General features: G+C 40.9%; 1 long non-coding RNA gene across 3 annotated transcripts in view; it reads right to left on the reverse strand.

The window, feature by feature from the left end:
* LOC142488729 (uncharacterized) overlaps positions 1 to 22,816 on the reverse strand; it is a 127,262-nt gene that overhangs the window by 79,507 nt on the left and 24,939 nt on the right. Inside the window, exon 1 of one of the 3 annotated variants that reach the window (XR_012799619.1) lies at positions 11,646 to 11,745. The exons of the other annotated variants lie outside the window; for them this stretch is intronic. This is a non-coding gene — a long non-coding RNA (uncharacterized LOC142488729). Of the gene's footprint in view, positions 1 to 11,645; positions 11,746 to 22,816 lie in introns of those variants that run through there. 3 annotated transcript variants of the gene reach the window in all.

The raw sequence follows: 22,816 nt of genomic DNA on the forward strand, positions 1-22,816 counted from the left end.
AAAGTAAGTTAGAAAAAAAACTTTACAATGTGTTTTGACACACAAGTATAATGCATCCATGCATCCTCGTGTACCCGAGAAAGTACAGTAAATGCAGTATGTAAAGCACTCAAAGCACGCAAAGCATGTATGCGTCTCCCTTGATTGCACAAGCACTACAGTTTGCGTTTCACAGAAGAAGAAGGGATTTGTGAAAAACTTTTTCAAATGCTACATTGTATTCCTTTTTATAGTTTCAAAAGGTTTGCGTGGTGCCACTGATTTTTAATCTACTTTAAAACCAGTTGTATGATCTTAGAAGGAAACCAATAACTGTAATGTCCAGACTGCTATGTCACAGATGATCTCGCCTTGTTTCCAAGGAGTAATATCTTTTGGTAGCTCCAGTTCTCCAGGTTTAAGTGCTGACTGTCCACCTCAGTCACTTCCTAGTTTTTAACACTACATAAACCAGGTAGAGGCTCACTCCCTTCCTTCTCCAACAGGCTTCTTCTTGTTGTTTTGTTGTTTACTGCCTTGCTCACTTGTTCTCTGTTGGGCTTGACCCCTTTCTATTTTGACCCCTCTTTGCTGAATTTCCCATTGCTGACCTGTGCTTGTGTGACCTCCCATTTGCCTGCCATCTGCTTAGAACTGTAACTGCCTCCCTGCCTCTTAATTTCCTCGCCCCTCTTCACTTTTGAACCCCTCCTCACCCCTGGATCCATTTCCCCCAATACAGTCCTCTCCAAATGTTTCCATCAATGCCTCTGCATGTAGCTTGCTACCTACCACCTTGTGTGTTCTCTGAAGGAATGGTGGTTGCTCCTAGTTAGCTCCTGTGTGCTCTTTGTCCATGTTGTCACAGTAATAGCCACATAACATTACAAATATTTGTGTTTTCAACCATATTAATATTAGATCTTTATTTGCCCTGTTAAGTACCATACTAGTGCCATTCAATGGCCTCCCTACAGCCATTGACAACGATATTCACAGTACAGTGCTATCTGGTGGTCAGATAATTAAATAAAATGTAACCGCAGAATGTCCCGATTCTTCTCATGGGTAGACAATGGCTACTACACAGTGATCACAAAGGAAGAATATTGCGCCTTGCCATGGCACCGGGTAAAGTAAGTCTTGCTACATCTGTAGGATTATGATATTGCGCGGGTACCTTGAACCCAGTCGAGCCTCTACTAGGGCAAACCTTGATCCCACTCAGAGCCACACAAACCCCAGGTCCCTTCTAATTTACCTGAGCAACAAAAGCTATCATGGCATGGCAGGAGAGGCTAGACAGATAGCAGGTTGAGGAGACACAGAGGCAGAGCAATAAATACACACTTGGCTTATACAAAATACATTTGTATTTTTCTAGAAATTCCACTATAAAAATATAAATCAATAAATAACTTAAATAGAATTAAGAATTTGATTATATTTGAATACTTCAGTGTGTCCTCCTTTTAAACTTATCAATCTTTCTGATACAATCAAAGGATAATAAACGCCTTTTCATAAGTCTTTCCAGTCAATTATGCTTACCTATGCATTGTAACAGTGAGCTCTCTTATATAGTATCAAATAATTCCCCCAAAGTATCCCTTTTAGTCCCTCTATCCACTTGAGGATTAATGTTGTTTCATGTGGCCAGGGCTTAGCACTATAGTCAGCAAATTATCAAGGCTTTATCCAGAAATAGTTTTACGCTCTGTAAGCCTGCACTAATTTACAGTAAATGTGGGTCTGCTGAAGTGATATAGTATCTGCTGATGTTAGATGCAGCTCAACTTATCTCAGTTTGTCTGGAGTCCAGCAATAATTTTTTTATAAATGAAAAAATTACACAAAACCCTGACAGTTACAATTATAAAAATAAAAAGTAAACTAACTAATTTAAAAACAGAACTAACTTAATTAAATGAAATAATTTACCTAGCTATAGAAGTAGTTTAAAACTAGCTCTAAGTTTTAAGCACTAACAAAAACTAACTAATAAGCAATTTGTATTTTTGTTCCCCTCTATCAGCCTCTTACTCTCAGTCACTAACACTCACCAATACTCAATACACAGGACCACACAAAGGGGCTCATTCACTAAACTTCGATAGTGGCTTAATGCACGTTAAATGCCCTTATAGCGCAATATTGTCTGTTTTGCTATTCACTACATTTCGAGAACAGTGCAGTATCATGCTCTAACAGCTTTTTAACGAGCTTTAACACTCTGACAAATAAAAGTCATTCAAAAAGCCAAAAAAAGCTCAAAACTGTTTTTTTGCCTGCAAATGCTATTCACTAAGCAGTGATACGTTTACTGTACTTAAAAATTTAGCAAAACCAAAGGGTGCTGCTAAAAATATTGCAAGATGCATAAAAGCATTTTCTTTTCTTTTTACTGCACAGGATTGATACCAGAGGCTTGTGGGGACCCCCAGGAGACCCACGGGGATCCCCGGAGAACCCTGGAGATAAGTAAGAGTAAATAAGAATTTTAACTCAGGGAGTGTTAGGACCTGCTAACGGTCATGCCTCAAAGTTTGCTAGCAGGCTTAAGACGCTTTGACCAAAGGACTAAATGACCCTTTTTCAAAAGAATATTTAGGTATTGCACTGTGTATTTTTGTCACTTGGATGTAGCTGTGGGCATCTTTGTTTGTATTTTGTTGTATACCGTGCTTGCCACCTTGGATGTTGAATATCTATATACCAGAATTCATCACAGTGATGGGATACGGGCAGCACGGAACTTCCTGTACAGAGGCAATCTGGCTCCAAATCTGGTAGATTTTTTGTTAGATCTTTTAAAATTTATTTCGACACCTAATTTCGACTGTTTTCTGCCCGAGTGCATTGGGTTATTTTCCAGGCAGGGATTGAAGCATTTTATTCCCGCTGGCTGCAATACTGCACAGTATATATATATATATATACTGCATTACAATTCATGAATTTATGCCATCTGGTAGACACGCGAAGCATTGCAGCCTATTAAATCCTAATCATTATCATTTAACAGATCAGCCGCCCGTCAGCCAGGCATGAACCCAGGCTGGGAAGGCAAACACAACGGGGCTTGTCAGAGGTGAGGAGCGGCGCATTCCAGGTATCTGCCAGGTACATACTGGGTATTTGCTCGAATAAAGTGTGTCGGTGCAGTAACAGTACTGACATCAAAACAGTCATTCAGTCCAAGTGGATGTAATATCCCTAGGACATACATCCAATATGTCTCTCTCATGCATAACTTTTTTAATCTATCACCCCCCCATAAGGGAAGGTGAAATGACTCAATACCCATTATCGACAGAGTGCAAGGATTTTTATCATGTGTGGTGCTGTAGTGCCATGAAAGACTGTGCAAGTGGAACCTTCGTAACACATTCCTCCAATGTTCGAGGAACCTAGTGCTCAATGCTTTTGATGCCCGCCCAATATATAGTAGGCCTCATTGGCATGATATGAGGTGCACAACATATGAGCTCAAACAATCGATATGGTGATTCACCTCATATGTTGTGCCATTTGCAAACAATGTAAATTTATTCGTATTTTTAAGGTGTCTACACGTAATACAGTGACTCCTTCCACAGGAAAAATTGCCCTTTCCTTTCACATTTTTTGTGACCACCATCGGTCTCTATGTTTTAAATCTCCTTCTGGTCTCTGCATCGTGTCAAATCATCTCTCCCCAGGTCCTTGGTTCTGATACTGGATTTATATAAATTCTTCACTTCTAATTACTTGAGTTTAGACCAATTATAGGGATTATCTAGCTAAATAATGATAACATTCTGTAAGGAATCGGGGAACATGTCCCCTGCTGCGTGTTCCCTCCTTACCTGCCACTGCTGCACCTTCTGCTCCAGTCTCTATCCATGCGCGCACCCCCGCTCTGTTTACAGAACGTGTGCGCACTCGCAGCTCTTCAAGGCGTACCAGAGAGCATAGCTCCATTCCCAAGATGTGCTGCACCTCCCTTGCGTGCGGCACACACACGTGATGTCATTCACCACTCCCCAGATGCGTGGCAAGTTCCTAAATGCCCACTTGTCTCCTGCAGCCTATCCCTGCCTCCGCAGAGGCCGCACCTCCGCTCCACCCCCAACCTCATTGGTTCCTGTTCACATAAAAGACTTTCACTTTCACCTTTTGAGCATAAACCTGTGTAGCCTTGTGTTCCTGTGTTTGCTGTGCCTTGCCTTGTGCCTTGTTGCTGTCTCTCTGTTGCTTTCTTGTGTACCGACCCGGCTTGATTATAGGACCCCCTCTGGATAAAGTCCCAAGCTTGACTATTAATCCCAATCTGGATAACTACCCCGGCTTACCTCTGACTACCCGCACCTCTCCATCCCTGATCATGGCTTATGGACACTCTACCAATCTCCTGGCTCCAACCCCTGACCACGGCACAACGGAGTCCGACCATCCCACTGGCTCAGCCCCCTAACTCCGGCAAGTATCTGAACTAACCCGATTTCTCCAATCCAGACCCGGCTACGCTGACAATCCACTCTCCAGGCATGCCACCGCTGCTGTGGGTGCGCAGTTTCATACATTCCCACCACAGTACCGGGGTCCCGCCTTGTTCGTGGTGAGCGCAGGCGTTACACATACTTTGTACTACAAAATAACAACAATCATGTAGTGTATATGATCCCAATCTATCTAATGTGCTAATACACTTGTCCATAGAAAGGCACATGTATATATTTTTTATTGATGTGTATATAAACAGTTCCTCTCCCACATACCTTGATTGAGATCCATTATGGGGTCCACAGGTTATTGACATTAGGATATGAATGGTAAGAGGTATGTCTGTAGACTACTAGTAATTAATCTATAATTCAAGTAATCTGTGTCATCAGATTTGCTGAAAATATATTTCTTTATCAAGATACCTTTGTCTGTTAATAGGAACTTCTTAAAAATACATGTAGCCTATACATGAGTTTAGTATTCCATAGGGTTCATCTTAAAACCTGTGTCACTGTCAAACATTCTAAACAGTTAAGTAAATTTACTTGTTTGCAATTAGTTATCATTGCACAAGTCAGTTCTCATTCAGTATAAAGGGAAGCTTTCTGACCAATGGGATTAACCCCTGACGAAGTCATCCGTGATGAAATGCGTAGGGTGTGTCTGGAGGTGAGTGCAGCAGCCGAGATTTTACTGTGTGCAAGCAGATGAGCTAACGAGCAAAACCCCAAACAGCAGAAGACAAGGAAAGAGCCTTAGATCCACACCGTGAGGTGTAGAGAGAGCGGGAACCAATCTCTGGAGGAGTGCCTGTAGCAGAAGGAACCACAGTTGAGGGACACATGGTGTAACTATCATATCCAGTACACAGAGTGACTAAGTACCTACCGAGACCAGTTTTTGCAAAGAGAGAGGCACTACAACTTCCAAAAGAAGCTCCATTTGGATCCGTACTGCAGTGCTGGGGTTTGGGTATATCTCAAACATGCTGATATTATAGCTCTGTTTGTGAGTACACATTTAATAATTGTTCCAGTTCCATAAAATAGTTTTATACACAGTGGAGTGCGCCTGTTTTTTCTTTGTCTTTTTGCAGATATCCTTGTGGGATTGGTGATCCTTATATTCAGGCTGTAAGGTTCCGGAAGACTGTGTTTTGAGACTGATTTTTTCAAACATTTATATTTTTTACTGGAAAATATTTTTTTCATTTTTTAAGATTTATATACAGTTGGTAGAATTATATGTTATATATTGGTTGTGTATTAGTGTTATATTGTGTTACAAAATAGTTTATACAGTAATTATTTGCAATCTGCACTCACTCCATTATCCCATTGGTCAGGTATAGCTTCCATTTTAGTCAGCCTTTATATGAATATCATTATGGTCTAATATGCAGTAGGCGCTAATTCATATTTGTTCCCTGAAGAAGTCACATGGTAGTGACGAAACTAGTTGGGACGAGGTGGTGATGTCAGCGCATGACGGAGAGAGGAGGTGCCTTCTTCCTGTGTGGAGCCCTGTTATTCATGCTGCACACGCGGCTAGCAGCCGGAATCTCCATTGACTGAAGGATTTATACTGCATGTGAATTATCAGGCTTATCTATACAGCACAGTGGTGTGTGTCAGGAGCTCCAACAGCTGCAACCTACTCAGGCAGAGTATTTACACTGGACCCCTCCCATCCAGCTGACGAACCCCCTAGAGATTATTCTCTTAAATGCTTGTTGTTTTTTAAATCTTGTAAGTGCGATTCCTTGGGACCGCGTGTCTTATTAAATGGACTCTATTTTTTATACAGTATAACACTATGGTGCCTGCGCTTCTCTTTGTTCTTTTTTTGTAGGTACTTTGTGTGTGGCTATACCACGTCAAAGGAGCTGCATGAACCATTAGTATCTGGGGTCTGGATACCACCCTAATTTTTACTATCCTCAGTGGACCTGATGGACTACACATGTGTGAAATTTGAGTGAATTTATAATTTATGAATACACTTATAATTAGTTATAACACTAACAGCTATTAATAGCACTAGTCTAAATCACTATTATTATAATTAAGTATTCACCTAATTTTTATAGATTTAAGCACATTTATATTTACACAATTAATTATTAAGCGCTACTGTTTGTTTGTGTGTTTTGTTATATATATATATATATATATATATATATATATAATATATATATATATATATATATATATATATATATGTGTGTGCTCATTTGCATGTCTTTTCCCAGAATCCCTTGCTGCAGTGGAAGTGCTGTTTGCTGGGTGATAATGGTGAAAGACAGGGTTGCAGACCTGTCTAAGACATGCAAATGAATATACAGGAATATTTACAGTTGCTATATATATATATATATATATATATATATATATATATATATATATATATATATATATATATATATATATATATATATATATATATATGCTAAGAGAAAGAGCGAACCCCACATCCACAAGATAAATGAAAGTAACTAAATACCGATTCAGATGAATATTTAATAGTAAGTCAGTGGTGCTATAAGGGCCAAATTATGTGATATGAGAAGAGGAAAAAGAAAGCCCCAAATAATAGCACTCTAGTATACCAATTCAATATGCAAATACAAATTTTTATTGAATGAACTGTCACAAAACAAAGAGTCTAAAAGAAAGCATAGAATAATTAAAAACAGGCATAGATCCCCTGTATGTAAGGCTGGACAATCATCCTCTAACAATCAATTAAAAAATGGACAAGACGTCTCAAGTTTGAAGAGTGTGTACCCTTGAGTGTATCAAACAAGGTGAAGTTAATTTTCAAGTGACTTTAAATGAATCATTTGTTGGCAGAAGCGGCCATCTATATTTCTCACAATACTCTGTGTCGATATGGGGAAAGTACACTTGGTTGTACATTATGGAAACACCTTCAAATGATTATGAGTGACTCATCTGTTTGTAGTAGTGGTCTGTAATATTTTTCTTTATACATTATGCCACAATAAGGGACAGAATATGTTGTGGTTTCCCTTTATTTATATGTTTACAATATCTGCTTTGTCATTCCCTTGTTTCAAGAACCATGTGATTAGAACTGTATATTTTTCACTGATACTGATTTGAGTATACTTTAATATTCAACTTTGCCTCTCTAGGCAATGTACTAAATAACTATTGAATCACCCTCTCTTTATCAAGTTGATTATATTTCTCTACATACTTGTCTCTGCATTCAGGGGCACTTATTATGGGTATAAGCCATCATCTGTGCATCTCTAGTTTACTGTGTATGTTCTCCTATATGGCTGAGCAATTACTGTTGCTATGCCTTTAATGGAGGGGATAGGACTGATCTCAGAGCACTGCGCATGCGCATGATGTAATCCTCTACACGGGGAGCGTCTTACTGTGTGGGGCTTGTCTCTATCTAGACGCACATGCGCATTCAACCACACCTCGCACTTTGCCTTACTGGCCTGATGTGAGTAAGCAGTGAGCGACGCATGAGTGTATCGGGTATTCCCCGATGACGTCATGCGCATGCGCACTCCGCTATGTGAGGGGAATGATTTGCCAGCTATGCCCTTAAGAGAAAGGAAGGGGTTTTTTGGACTGCTTTGCACGATTGGGCCTTTACCAATGATGTTTCAGGAGACATACGCAGCAGGTATGTTTGCAATGTATACTCCTGTTAGCCATTTAGATAATACGTATTATGTAAATTTTCACCAGGTGACGATGTTCATGGGCATAATTACAATCCTTTTTAAGCTTGCACGTTATCCTGCCTACCCCACCACTCCCAGTTGAAGGCATCTGGCCGAAACGCATAGGAGTGGGTGCTGTAGGCAGGATACCCTGGTGTGTCCCTCCTAAGGGACACGTAATTATGTTTTTAGCTTTTGCTCCTTGCTTCCTCTATTAATACTATGTGTGTTTGATGTCTAGGTGATATGTGATTTAGGGTATGCAGCTGTTTGAAGTGTGCCTTTCCAAGTTTCACACTAACTGCTCTTATTACTGTACTGATGTACTTAATTTCCAGAGATTATTCTATAGATTTAACAGGAATGAGCATTGGTTGATATGATATGATTTGATTACTTGGTCATTGCCACTTCCTCTTCATCTTAGCCCTTTTTCTGCAGCACATAACTTCACCTTGTTTGATACACTCAAGGGTACACACTCTTCAAACTTGAGATGTCTTGTCCATTTTTGAATTGATTGTTAGAGGATGATTGTCAAGTCTTACGGTCAGGGGATCTATGCCTGTTTTTAATTATTCTATGCTTTCTTTTAGACTCTTTGTTTTGTGACAGTTCATTCAATAAAAATTTGTATTTGCATATTGAATTGGTATACTAGAGTGCTATTATTTGGGGATTTCTTTTTCCTCTTCTCATATCATCTATATATATACACACATATTCACTTTAGAGATGCTGAAACCGTTATTCTAACATATCACATAGCCGTTTTCTTGTGCTCTGCTGTATTCCACGTGGTATTCATGCCGCATTCACGCAACCAGGCACCCCTGTGTTTACCGCGGTTGATCTGTTTTCATTTAATAGTTTCTTATTTCTTTGGGTGCAATTCTTCGCGTATCCGCCAGGTGGCAGAAATTACTTAATTGTAAAATGTACTGTACCAATTTGGCGGTGTTTAAAAAACAGATAAAAACCAAGTCTACTACAGTGGTCCATTGTGAATCGACCTTGGTCCTTGAAGACATTATCAAATGTAGGCGTTTCATAATAAAAACTTATAAAACTCAATGCTCTGTGGATTTTTCTACATTCCTACAGTATCCTTGCACTGAACTGGAATGGACACATGTGTACACTGTACACGTATAAAAAAATGACTGTAGTTATGCATTTTTAATATGTTCTGCAATTAATGCTGCAACAGATAACATGGCGACTGTAGCAGAAATATATGAATATTTCATTTCGAACTATGATTTTTACAAATTTTCACCTGACGTTTGTGGGTGGAAGCGTTTGATAAGACAAACCTAAAGTAACGATCAGTGGTTTTTTTGCATCGACCCTGCACCCGGAGATAGAAGAGGGTATTGGGTTATGATCCCAGATTTTTACAGTATGTTTGATCATGGCAACTTCAAAAGAAGAAAGGTCGGGTTTAATCCATATAAAATTTGTCAATCCCAATCCAGCAATGTGCCGGCAACAGTGCCAGCTTACAATAACGGTCCGACCGTAAGTGAAAACCCGGTGAACGGCAATCCTTACTACCTGTCCCCGACAGAATACCTGCAAAATTTCCAGCCTGAGCCTGATTTCACGTACAGGTACCAGCAAGCTTGCGTGTACCAAAAAGATTTCCAGCTTCATCAGCTGTCAACTAAAGGTGTAGCAGGCCAGCTGTCACCTGTCAACTATAATGCAGACTACAGGAGTGACAGTGGCTCATCTCCACCCGTTTGGCAAAGTTTATAATGAAGGTAAATATAATGTACTACAGTATACTCTATTACACTATACAGTATTAAGGTTAAAGCTGCAGTTCAAACTACCGTGTTCTAAAAAAAAATATTCTTTTTTTTTTAAAACAATATGTGCATCAATACAATATGCACAAAGACAAGTGATTAGCTACAGTAAGCTGCAAATCAGACCGTTCTCCTTTGCTCAGGGTTATTTAATTTAATTTAATTCAACAATTGTTGAAAATGCAGTCCTGCAATATGATTGACTGAGCAGTTACTACAGTAGATACAATTGGTGGACAGCTAGGGAGAGGGCGGGGCTCAAGAGCTATTGCCTATCAGAAGTTTGTTCTCATCGTACAGGCACACATGTAGGATATTGCTTGAACTGCTGCTTTAATTCCCAATGATGCGACTTGACGCTTGCACAATACCGGAAATTATAGCATAATTTTTTTTTCCCAGAAAAGAAACTTTGACATCAAGCGTTAAAGAAGGAATTTCGACGGACCTCTAATATCGCTTTTTTAAAATGTTGCTTGCGCATTGTGAATCTGATTTAAAAATCCAAGTAGGCAAAACATTTTAAGTGACAGTGCAATGTTTAATGATTCAGAGAGAATAATTGTGAGCGTTATAGAAAACCTTATAAAGTATGCTGCTATGTTTTCATATTTAATACTTTTTTACATTGTACAGTAATCATCACTGTTTGACTTTGCATTTTGCAGTATAATTACAGTAGACTTGCATGTGTAATTAACTCTGCTAAGGTACCCCAAAAATAAAAAATGTATATCTTTTATTCTATATGTATTATTTATTATGCAATACTTTCAACTTTTGATAGGCTGGCTCTTCTTTTCATACTGTTTTTATTTTATGCGCATATGTGTATGTCTAATTGGGACCTTGTTGAATCGCATATGCGTGTCATCACATTTAGGCCCATGCGTGTATGTCTAATTGGAATCTTGTTGAAACGCATATGTGTGTCATCACATTTAGGTACATGCGTGTATGTCTAATTGGAATCTTGTTGAAACGCATATGTGTGTCATCACATTTAGGTACATGCGTGTATGTCTTTGAACTACAGGTACAATTATAATCCTGCACACCCGGATGAGTGTGATACTGTAAATCCTTCTTGGGGATTTGGAGAGAATGACTGACTCTGCATTCAATGTGAATTTCAAATCAGAAAAAAAAGAGACATCCCTTCTTTTTTTTTCTCTCGACATGGGCTTAACAATTTTTGCCATTCTTACAATCACTAGCTTTTTAATTCTACAGTCATGTACAGTACACTGTACTTTATGAGGTAGGTGGCATACTGTAATTTTTATTTGGGGGTGGGGGGTTCAAATGATTTTCATGAATTTAAAGGAACAATTTTATTTCTACAGGGTAATCAAAGAAAAATGAATATAAAAATACAGTATCTTATTCAAAGTGATGTGGTGTGTGTGGTGCTCAAAATTGAGCAGGTAACTTCATGAAACATATTTGTTAATGAGACCCTTAATTGGGTGGTCCGGCGATGATGGAGTGCCCCTCAATAATGCAATGAAACTGCGTGATAACTGTAGGGGAAGTGACAAGTGGAGTCAGTTGAGACAACCACCGGGATGTACACAATGATCACCCTGACAGTATAATGAGAAGGAACTATGTCCATAACAGCAGGATTTAGATAAGGCACATTGGCACTTTACCTGCTCATCCAGGGGGCACTCTCAGGATCAGTAGCGTGCAATCCATCCATTGATGAGTCCAAGAGGGTGGTTGGTGTAGATAGAGCACAGCTTCCAGACGCCCTGCAATGTGAAGCAGGGGAAAACAAAACCAGGCCACCCCGCAGTTGTATCAAAATTGTATTAGCCAACTAACACATACAGGGAAAAAATAGGACAAATAGAACGCCCCTACGCGTTTCGTACAGAGGTACTTTATCAAGGTAATGTACCTCTGTACGAAACGCGTAGGTGCGTTCTATTTGTCCTATTTTTTCCCTGTATTTGTTAGTTGGCTAATACAATTTTGATACAACTGCGGAGTGGCCTGGTTTTGTTTTCCCCTGCTTCACATTGCAGGGCGTCTGGAAGCTGTGCTCTATCTACACCAACCACCCTCTTCTTCTTCAAAGTGTACAATCTTGTCTTTATCTTCTTTGTAATGGCTGCATTGCATTCTGTAGTTCTTTTGTCATTGAGAGAGGGGTGATTAGGGAAAATTATTGACTGTTACTCCAGTATTCACACAGTACAATACGTTTGCACATCCCCCCCCCTCCTTCCTGTATTGCTGCAGCTCTGAAAAGAAAAAAAAATTCATCAGGATTAGTACATTAAAGGCAGTGAGTATTTCAGAATATTGGACTTTAAATACTGTCTAATTATATACAGTATAACTGTATAACTACTGTACAGTATAAACAGTACTGTAACTCTATACTGTATACAGTATAACTACACTGGCGACCAACTTTATTCTTACTTGGCTAGCTCCGCGAATTTCAGAAGATCCCGGTGATGTGCGGTTTTGTGTCGTTTTCTCCCGGGGTGTATAGCGTTATTTTCGCGGCTGTGATTTAAGCATTTTATTCCCGCTAGCTGCAATACTGCAATGCCATGTAAAAACGCATGGGGGCGTTTGTGAGCTGTTGTCTCTGAAGTCTAATACCTTCGCGGTTCAACCTGCAGTACACAGTCTGTGCGTGCACGCGCAATAATAGTAAAATTGCATATTTAATTTATTTTAAAGTACAGTACTGTACATGCTCGGACCCTGTTGGGGTGAAGTGAGGGGGTTCCTAACATCTGCGGGAAAATGAATTTTAATTCTATGGTGAGTACTGTCTTATTGCCGTATTATTTTGGTGGGGCTGGCTGGGTACTTCTTTAGGGGGCTGACCATTACTGTACATTAAAACTTTTCTTTTTTTTCCTCAGAAAAGAAAACGGCTAATGGGGGGATTTCGATGGATAATATTGTACTGTATGCTGATGTTTTCCGGCCGTACAGTATACAGTGTAATAAACCCTGAATAAATAAAACTATGCATTTATTCTACATACAGTATTCAGTATCGTTTCATTATGTGTCTTCCACAGTATACTGTACAGTGGTATACAGTGCCTAACATCTATGGGCAAAAAGAATTGTATTCCTAGGTGCCCTAGAACAGAAGTTCCCACGCCAATTGCCCGTGAACTTGACCGCGGCCCTAAGTAGTTCCCACGCCAATTGCGCAAATATAATGTAAAATAACCTGTTCTGTGGGTCTGAGCGGGTTGAAATTTACCTGGTCCTCATGCGGGAGGACCCTTGCCATAGTGGCAAAATATCAGCCTTCCAAGACCCCCGGAACCGGAGGCACCAAAAGACAATTTAAAAGCACATTACCAAAGTGGCTTTTTTTCTGCCATGCAAGTCAATGGCAGAAACCTGAATTTTAACATCACCCTGACTCCGTTCTGTTGCCACGAGAGGGTCGCAATTTGCCATGCAATCCTGCCGCAACTAGGACTACATGGTGACCGAATATGAGCCCTCTAGGTCGAACAGAACCGGAGTTCTGGGTTCCAGGTTTCTGCTCATTGTGACTTAGCCGCTTCAAAGCTTTCTCCGCCATTTGCGCTCAATGGTAGGACCCTCCTCGCCGGTGTGACCCTTTCTCGCCGGAATTACTGCTGGGACCCTGTTGGGGTCAAATGAAGAGGTTCCTAACATCTAAGGGCAAAATGAATTTTATTTCTAGGCGCCCTAGAACAGAAGTTCCCACGCCAATTGACCTAGTTCCCACGCCAATTGCCGTAGTTCCTACGCCAATTGCGCGACCAGCCAGTTAAAAAACCGTGCAGCAAGCCGCTACAGTACATTTGTTACACTGGCAAAGGAGCAGATGGAAACAATGTGAGGCAATTCAACATGGTCTTTTATTGGTGGAGTCAGTACAAAAACATTTATTTACAATATTGAAACATTTAAAGTGCACAAAGAAACATTTTTGGTGCATGGGGCACAGGGAGTTAAAGTGACTTGTTTTTATGTACTGTATTTGGGGGTTTATTCATCAAATTATTATGATGAACTGCCTTTTGAAATTACACTGCTGTTAACTACAGTATTTCAGCCACACACCTGCAGAGTTTTTAATCCCTCCATAGCCAAGCGTCAATCGGCTGAGTCACCCTAGCCTACAGTACCACCCCCTCTCTCCACTGGGTCGTTGATCTGCTGCTTATTGCCATTGTGTTCTTAATCCGCCCATAGCCGAGCTACAAACACTCAGCACGCCTGCTTCTAATCACACCATCCCCCTCCCCCAACCCTTAGAGGATTGTTGTTTGAACGGTAATGCTTTGAAAAATCAACATGGTCTTTTATTGGTGGAGTCAGTACAAAAACATTTATTTACAAATACTGTACAATGTTGAAACATTTAAAGTGCACAACAATTCTAACCATCCATACACAATAATACATTCTGCAGCCTTTATTAAATTCTTCTGCCTGCCACGAAACATTTTTGGTGCATGAGGCACAGGGAGTTAAAGTGACTTGCTTTTTATGTACTGTATTTGGGGGTTGTCTTTGGGGGTTTATTCATCAAATTATTATGATGTACTGCCTTTTGAAATTACACTGCTGTTAACTATTTCAGCCACACACCTCCAGAGTTTTTAATCCCTCCCTAGCCAAGCATACTGTATTGCCATTGTGTTCTTAATCCGCCCATAGCCAAGCTACAAACACAGTACGCCTGCGTCTAATCACACCATCCCCCCCCCCCCAACCCTTAGAGGCCTGTTGTTTGAACGGTAATGCTTTCGAAAATCCCCTCTCAAATTTGAAATGTAAATCTGATGTGCATAGCAGCACTGTGAGAATTGAGAGTACACTGAGACAGTATTTCATCAGGGTGTGAAAATATTTGTCAGTCACTATGGTTTACAGTCACATGTTTTTAATACAATGCAGTACATTCTTTAATATCTTTAAAATAAAAATATATAAATCCTGTATATACAGTAAGTACATATAATGTAAAATAACCCGTTCTGTGGGTCTGAGCAGGTTGAAATTTACCTGGTCCCCATGCGGGAGGACCCTTGCCATAGTGGCAAAATATCAGCCTTCCAAGACCCCCGGAACCGGAGGTACCAAAAGACAGTTTAAAAGCACATTACCAAAGTGGCTTTTTTTCTGCCATGCAAATCAATGGCAGAAACCTGAACTTTAACATCACCCTGACTCCATTCTGTTGCCACGAGAGGGTCGCAATTTGCCATGCAATCCTGCCGCAACTAGGACTACATGGTGACCGAATATGAGCCCTCTAGGTCGAACAGAACCGGAGTTGTGGGTTCCAGGTTTCTGCTCATTGTGACTTAGCCGCTTAAAGCTTTCTCCGCCATTTACGCTCAATGGTAGGACCCTCCACGCCGGTGTGACCCTTTCTCGTCGCCATTACTGCTGGGACCCTGTCGTCGCCATTACTGCTGGGACCCTGTTGGGGTCAAGTGAAGAGGTTCCTAACATCTAGGGGCAAAATGAATTTTATTTCTAGGCGCCCTAGAACAGAAGTTCCCACGCCAATTGACCTAGTTCCCACGCCAATTGCCGTAGTTCCTACGCCAATTGCGCGACCAGCCAGTTAAAAAACAGTGCAGCAAGCCGCTACAGTACATTTGTTACACTGGCAAAGGAGCAGATGGAAACAATGTGAGGCAATTCAACATGGTCTTTTATTGGTGGAGTCAGTACAAAAACATTTATTTACAATATTGAAACATTTAAAGTGCACAAAGAAACATTTTTGATGCATGGGGCACAGGGAGTTAAAGTGACTTGCTTTTTTTAACCATCCATACACAATAATACATTCTGCAGCCTTTATTAAATTCTTCTGCCTGCCACGAAACATTTTTGGTGCATGGGGCACAGGGAGTTAAAGTGACTTGCTTTTTATGTACTGTATTTGGGGGTTGTCTTTGGGGGTTTATTCATCAAATTATTATGATGGACTGCCTTTTGAAATTACACTGCTGTTAACTATTTCAGCCACACACCTCCAGAGTTTTTAATCCCTCCCTAGCCAAGCATATTGCCATTGTGTTCTTAATCCGCCCATAGCTGAGCTACAAACACAGTACGCCTGCGTCTAATCACACCATCCCCCTCCCCCAACCCTTAGAGGCCTGTTGTTTGAACGGTAATGCTTTCGAAAATCCCCTCTCAAATTTGAAATGTAAATCTGATGTGCACAGCACTGTGAGAATTGAGAGTACACTGAGACAGTATTTCATCAGGGTGTGAAAATATTTGTCAGTCACTATGGTTTACAGTCACATGTTTTTAATACAATGCAGTACATTCTTTAATATCTTTAAAATAAAAATATATAAATCCTGGTAAAATATTTTATAAATAAATAAATAAAATAATTCATTGGTGCACTGTAGGGGTGGCTGTCAATGATTATGATTTGCAGGAAAGTGAATAAATATTTATTTTATCAGGAACCAAAAAATACAAATATGAAAATAATCAGGAATAATACATACAGTAATGCAGTCTTTATTAAGTTATTTTGGCAGCTTGAAATTGGATAACCATTTGGAAAACCTTTGTAAAACATGGGGAAACATGAGTAATGCACATTTATAAGAATATTATTTAATACTACAGTATATACAGTAAAGTACTGTAATGTACTGTATAATATACTGTACTGTATATACTGTATAGTAAAATTAATTTTTCTTTAGTCTTTATCTTTTCCTCATTCTGTCTGCAGTACAGTAGTTCATTGAGAGAGGAGAGGTTTTGTGTACATCATTGCTGCTGTTTATATACAGTACATTTGACTGTACAAGCAGATTTGACTGGACACAACGCCCCCATCCCCCTAGGCCACCGTTTTTCCTGGAACGACAAGAAAACCAAAAATTAGTGCAGTTACTGTACTGTATTATGGCAGAACTACTGTAGGTGGCTGGTGCAGCTTTCTCTGGAAAGAAAAAAAAGGGGCAGTTAGTAGGCAGTTACTGTAGTACTGTCAAACTAGTGTACTGTATACTGTACTGGAACTACTGTATACTCTGACTACTGTTAAATTCTATGTACTGTAACCTGATGGCTGGTGCTGCTCTCTCTGTAAAGAAAAAACTAACTACTGTATACTCTTACTATCTGGAAAGAAAAAATCTGTGCCATACTTACCTGTAACATACTGTACTTACAATACTACAGCACAGTACTACTTTCCTGATGCTTGCCCATTACACGCGATGACAATGGGCAACACAGTGGAAATATGGTCTATATATTTATTGCAGCTTTCCACGGTGAGTACATCATTCCAAAAACTCAGTATGCCTTTCAACAACTCGTCCTTTTAGGAGGGTTTCACCTCTTTCCGGATATGGTCCTTCAGCTGATGCCAGACCATTTCGATCAGATTGAAGTCTGGCGACCTGTCATTGGAAAGAAAGGACAATTGGTTTAAGAGCTAAAAATAGTGGGGAATAAAAATGGGACACGGTCTACTGCACTTACTCCGCTGGCGTCTTCACCCAGTTGATGCCGCGCTCAAGGATATGCGCCGTTGATGCAGTGTGCTTGGGATCGTTGTCCTGGTAGAAGCAGTGACCATGGGGAAAGTCGCGTGTGATGTATTGCACTATCTCGGGCACAATGTTGTCTTGGAAGAAAGCTTTATTCATGATTCCTATAGCAAGAAAAGAAAAGTGCTCAAAAAACTGCACAATAGTACAGTACAGTGCATACGGAAAGGCAACACTAGTCAAGTACAGTGCATTAGGCGACATTATATTTGATAAATTTTACCTTCAAAGATGACAATGCATCCCGGTCCACGCCTAGAAATGGCACCCCACACATGCAGCTTCACAGGGTGTTTTGGCCGCGGCTTCAAAGATAAGCGGCCTTTTTTGTGGAACGCAAATCGTGCAAATCTCTCCAGCGACACAGTAGACTCATCAGTGAAGATGCAATCCTGGAAAGTCTCCCCGCTGTCGATCCATGCCTGGGCCTGGAGCACTCTTTTGATTTTGTTTGCGTCCCGTATCATGGGGTACACTCTGTAATGACAAGGAATAAAAAAATTTTTTAGCGGCACAGTGCTGTACAGTTTGCTAAACAACACTTTTACCTCCTGTACTGTCCAGTACTAACCTCACACGTCCATCCAATGCTGCATCTCATCTTCTTTATGCTGGTCTCGGATACAGTCAGATTGTGCTTTTCCTGCAGAGTGTATTTGACCCTTAATGCACTCCTCTCATCATTCTCCTGACTTATTTTGTACACCAGAACAGTTGTCTCCCTACAATGTAAAGAAATTATATTGTTTTATTAATATGCAGCAATATAAAATGTATATAAATGTAATGTTGTAATATACAGTACTTTAAATATAAATAGACAAAATATATACTGTATACTGTATATACCGTTGTAAGATTTATTGAAATATACAAAAAATGTATACTGCTGTACTATAAATATAAATATACAAAATAAATATACTGTTGTAATATAAATATAAATATACAGTACATCCTATTCAGTATATACCGTTGTAAGATTAATTGAAATATACAAAAAATGTATACTGCTGTACTGTACTATAAATATAAATAGACAAACTACTGTACAGTATGTTGTAATATAAATCAACAGAAATAACAACAGTATTACAGTAGATACAGAACTGTACTGTAGATGTACAGTACAGTTTTCTATATATTTTTTTTGTTAAGTTTAATACTGTAAATATACTTACGCGTTTGTTACCCTTGGTGCCTTTTTCCGGTCTCTGTTTTTTCCTTGTGCATGATAGCTCACGGTGGTTAATGGCACAACGAGGTCAGAAGTAGCTAACTAGCGTTGGATAGCAGCAATTCGGTGTCCGCTCCTGTACATCTCCTTCATTCGCATGCTGAGATCCTTTGAAATCTTTTTAACAGGCATTTCTGCGAGTGGAAAGAAATACAAACACAAGAATGTATATTCGATGTTTAGTCGATGTGTATTCAATGTGCAGTGAATCCACAAAATGGATTGTGTATTTATACGGTAATGACTCACATTAGAGTACGCCCACTTTCAACACCTGTACCTGGCCGCCATGCATAAAAGGTCACATACTTTGCATAGGCCACCACTCCAGGATCTTTATCTGAACTTGCCCTTGTCCAGATACTGTACTGCATTGTGCCACCTGCTTCCATGGAGCATCCCCGTTTCTATGGACGCAAGAACCCACTCACCTCTGCCGTGCCTGTCATGCTGAAAAAGCGAAAGGCGGTTGCCGTTTCCACGCAAAGGTCAAAGCGACAGGCTAAGGCCAAAAAAGAAAACCTTCTGCTGACCCCAAAGGTTAAGGGTTTTCATTATGTGAAGAAGATATACGGTAATAAGCTCTCTACGCAAAACGAATGGCAGCCAACCCATCGGACCCGCAGACCACTTCCCATATGCTTCGACGACTCTGCTGTAGCTGTCCCGGAAATCTTCATCCCGTCTTCTCCACCCCCATCTTCTCCGGTTCCATCTGACGACATTGCCGCCTCTGAAATCCACGGGTCACTTTCTCCTTTGCTCTTAGACGACTCTGCTTCTTGCCCGGAAATCCAAAGGTCACCTTCTCCATCCCTCTTCGATGCTACCGCTTCTCCTCTACCGGGTATCCACAGGTCACCTCCTCCACTCACCATTGATGCCGTTTCTCTCCATGGAACCCCCATCTCATCCTCCGTTGCACCCATCCCCCCAGATGTCAAGACGCCATGCACAAGAAGCAGCTCGTTGGACCGGATGCTGAATGGGATAAGTGTGGATATCCCCGGGAATTCTATTGTGCTGGCAAAGATAGATCTGCTTCTGGAGACCATGTTAAATGTGGAGCAACGGATGCTACAAATGGAGCAACGGATGGATCAACGGATGGAGAAGATAGAGGCTGACATTGCAGGCATACATTATTTGCTCAGTGCTAATGCCCCTGTTTCCCCGACGCCGGAGCAGGAGGGTGACATGGATGTGATGAATGGGACCTTCGACCCCCTTCCATCACCAAGCGCCCCCCCTCCACCACAAGATGTAGTTTACATGTATGCCGTTGAGGAGGACATGACAACCCCGTCAAGACCACGCCAGGAGACAACACGGCGACCACGACCGGAGGAAAGCTTCCTCCCTGACATCCTACCATCGCCCATCGCCACAAGCACACCCGCTCCCAAAAGACCTACACCCGCTCGCATCGAAACAGTGCCCGACATCACCCTGCGCGATCTGACAGCGGCGCTTAGGGAGAAGTATAGGGTGATGAGTGCTGGCGCACCCCACAAGTATGCCTTGATCATTTTTAAGCACCATGTTCCCTACACGTTGTACTGCGAGTGGGTGTTCAAAGTGAACTACGATGGGAATCGCGTAAAAAAGGCTCTTCCTGTCAATTTAAGGAAAAACATTGTGGAAGAATTGCGGCGCTTTTATACAGTTACAGATCCTGTAATGAAAGGCGTTAGAGACTGCATTAATGGCGTTTTGCGCCATGCAAGGATTCTGCCATGGATGGACAATGTGGAGGACTGTCAGTGAGACCATACTATTGTGCTGAACTGTATTGTAATCTCCATGTTTTTCCCTACAGTACCTGCTGTACTTAAACAAAGGAGATGTTGTTGTGTGTTTTTTTTCACAGGACATGCACAACTCCAGTTTTCAATGTTTTCAATGTTGCCCTGAAAACCTGCCCTGTTTGCTGCCCTCTAGGACTGAACTGGTGCAGGTCTGACTGACAGTGTTGCACACCGTCCCACTGTACTGTACTATATACAGTACTGGGTTTCTTTAATAAAGGAGATGTTACTTAAAATGTCACTTTAACTCCCTTTGCCCCATACACCAAAAATGTTTTGTTTTGTTAATGGTTAGAATTGCTGTGCACTTTAAATGTAAATAAATGTTTTTGTACTGACTCCACCAATAAAAGACCATGTTGAATTGCCTCACATTGTTTCAATTTGCTCCTTTGCCAGTGTAACAAATGTACTGTAGCGGCTTGCTGCACGTTTTTTTAACTGGCTGGTCGCGCAATTGGCGTAGGAACTACGGCAATTGGCGTGGGAACTAGGTCAATTGGCGTGGGAACTTCTGTTCTAGGGCACCTAGAAATAAAATAAAAGCGCAAATGGCGGAGAAAGCTTTGAAGCGGCTAAGTCACAATGAGCAGAAACCTGGAACCCAGAACTCCGGTTCTGTTCGACCTAGAGGGCTCATATTCGGTCACCATGTAGTCCTAGTTGCGGCAGGATTGCATGGCAAATTGCAACCCTCTCGTGGCAACAGAATGGAGTCAGGGTGATGTTAAAGTTCAGGTTTCTGCCATTGACTTGCATGGCAGAAAAAAAGCCACTTTGGTAATGTGCTTTTAAACTGTCTTTTGGTGCCTCCGGTTCCGGGGGTCTTGGAAGGCTGATATTTTGCCACTATGGCAAGGGTCCTCCCACATGGGGACCAGGTAAATTTCAACCCGCTCAGACCCACAGAACGGGTTATTTTACATTATATGTACTTACAGTATGTACAGGATTTATATATTTTTATTTTAAAGATATTAAAGATTGTACTGCATTGTATTAAAAACATGTGACTGTAAACCATAGTGACTGACAAATATTTTCACACCCTGATGAAATACTGTCTCAGTGTACTCTCAATTCTCACAGTGCTGTGCACATCAGATTTACATTTCAAATTTGAGAGGGGATTTTCGAAAGCATTACCGTTCAAACAACAGGCCTCTAAGTGTTGAGGGAGGGGGATGGTGTGATTAGACGCAGGCGTACTGTGTTTGTAGCTCGGCTATGGGCGGATTAAGAACACAATGGCAATATGCTTGGCTAGGGAGGGATTAAAAACTCTGGAGGTGTGTGGCTGAAATAGTTAACAGCAGTGTAATTTCAAAAGGCAGTTCATCATAATAATTTGATGAATAAACCCCCAAAGACAAACCCCAAATAAAGTACATAAAAAGCAAGTCACTTTAACTCCCTGTGCCCCATGCACCAAAAATGTTTTGTGGCAGGCAGAAGAATTTAATAAAGGCTACAGAATGTATTATTGTGTATGGATGGTTAAAAAAAAGCAAGTCACTTTAACTCCCTGTGCCCCATGCACCAAAAATGTTTCTTTGTGCACTTTAAATGTTTCAATATTGTAAATAAATGTTTTTGTACTGACTCCACCAATAAAAGACCATGTTGAATTGCCTCACATTGTTTCCATCTGCTCCTTTGCCAGTGTAACAAATGTACGGTAGCGGCTTGCTGCACGGTTTTTTAACTGGCTGGTCGCGCAATTGGCGTAGGAACTACGGCAATTGGCGTGGGAACTTCTGTTCTAGGGCGCCTAGAAATAAAATTCATTTTGCCCCTAGATGTTAGGAACCTCTTCACTTGACCCCAACAGGGTCCGAGCAGTAATTCCGGCGAGAAAGGGTCACACCGGCGAGGAGGGTCCTACCATTGAGCGCAAATGGCGGAGAAAGCTTTGAAGCGGCTAAGTCACAATGAGCAGAAACCTGGAACCAAGAACTCCGGTTCTGTTCGACCTAGAGGGCTCATATTCGGTCACCATGTAGTCCTAGTTGCGGCAGGATTGCATGGCAAATTGCGACCCTCTTGTGGCAACAGAACGGAGTCAGGGTGATGTTAAAGTTCAGGTTTCTGCCATTGACTTGCATGGCAGAGAAAAAGCCACTTTGCTAATGTGCTTTTAAACTGTCTTTTGGTACCTCCGTTCCGGGGGTCTTGGAAGACTGATATTTTGCCACTATGGCAAGGGTCCT

This window comes from Ascaphus truei, chromosome 2 (assembly GCF_040206685.1).
Source record: "Ascaphus truei isolate aAscTru1 chromosome 2, aAscTru1.hap1, whole genome shotgun sequence".
NCBI classification, from domain to species: domain Eukaryota; kingdom Metazoa; phylum Chordata; class Amphibia; order Anura; family Ascaphidae; genus Ascaphus; species Ascaphus truei.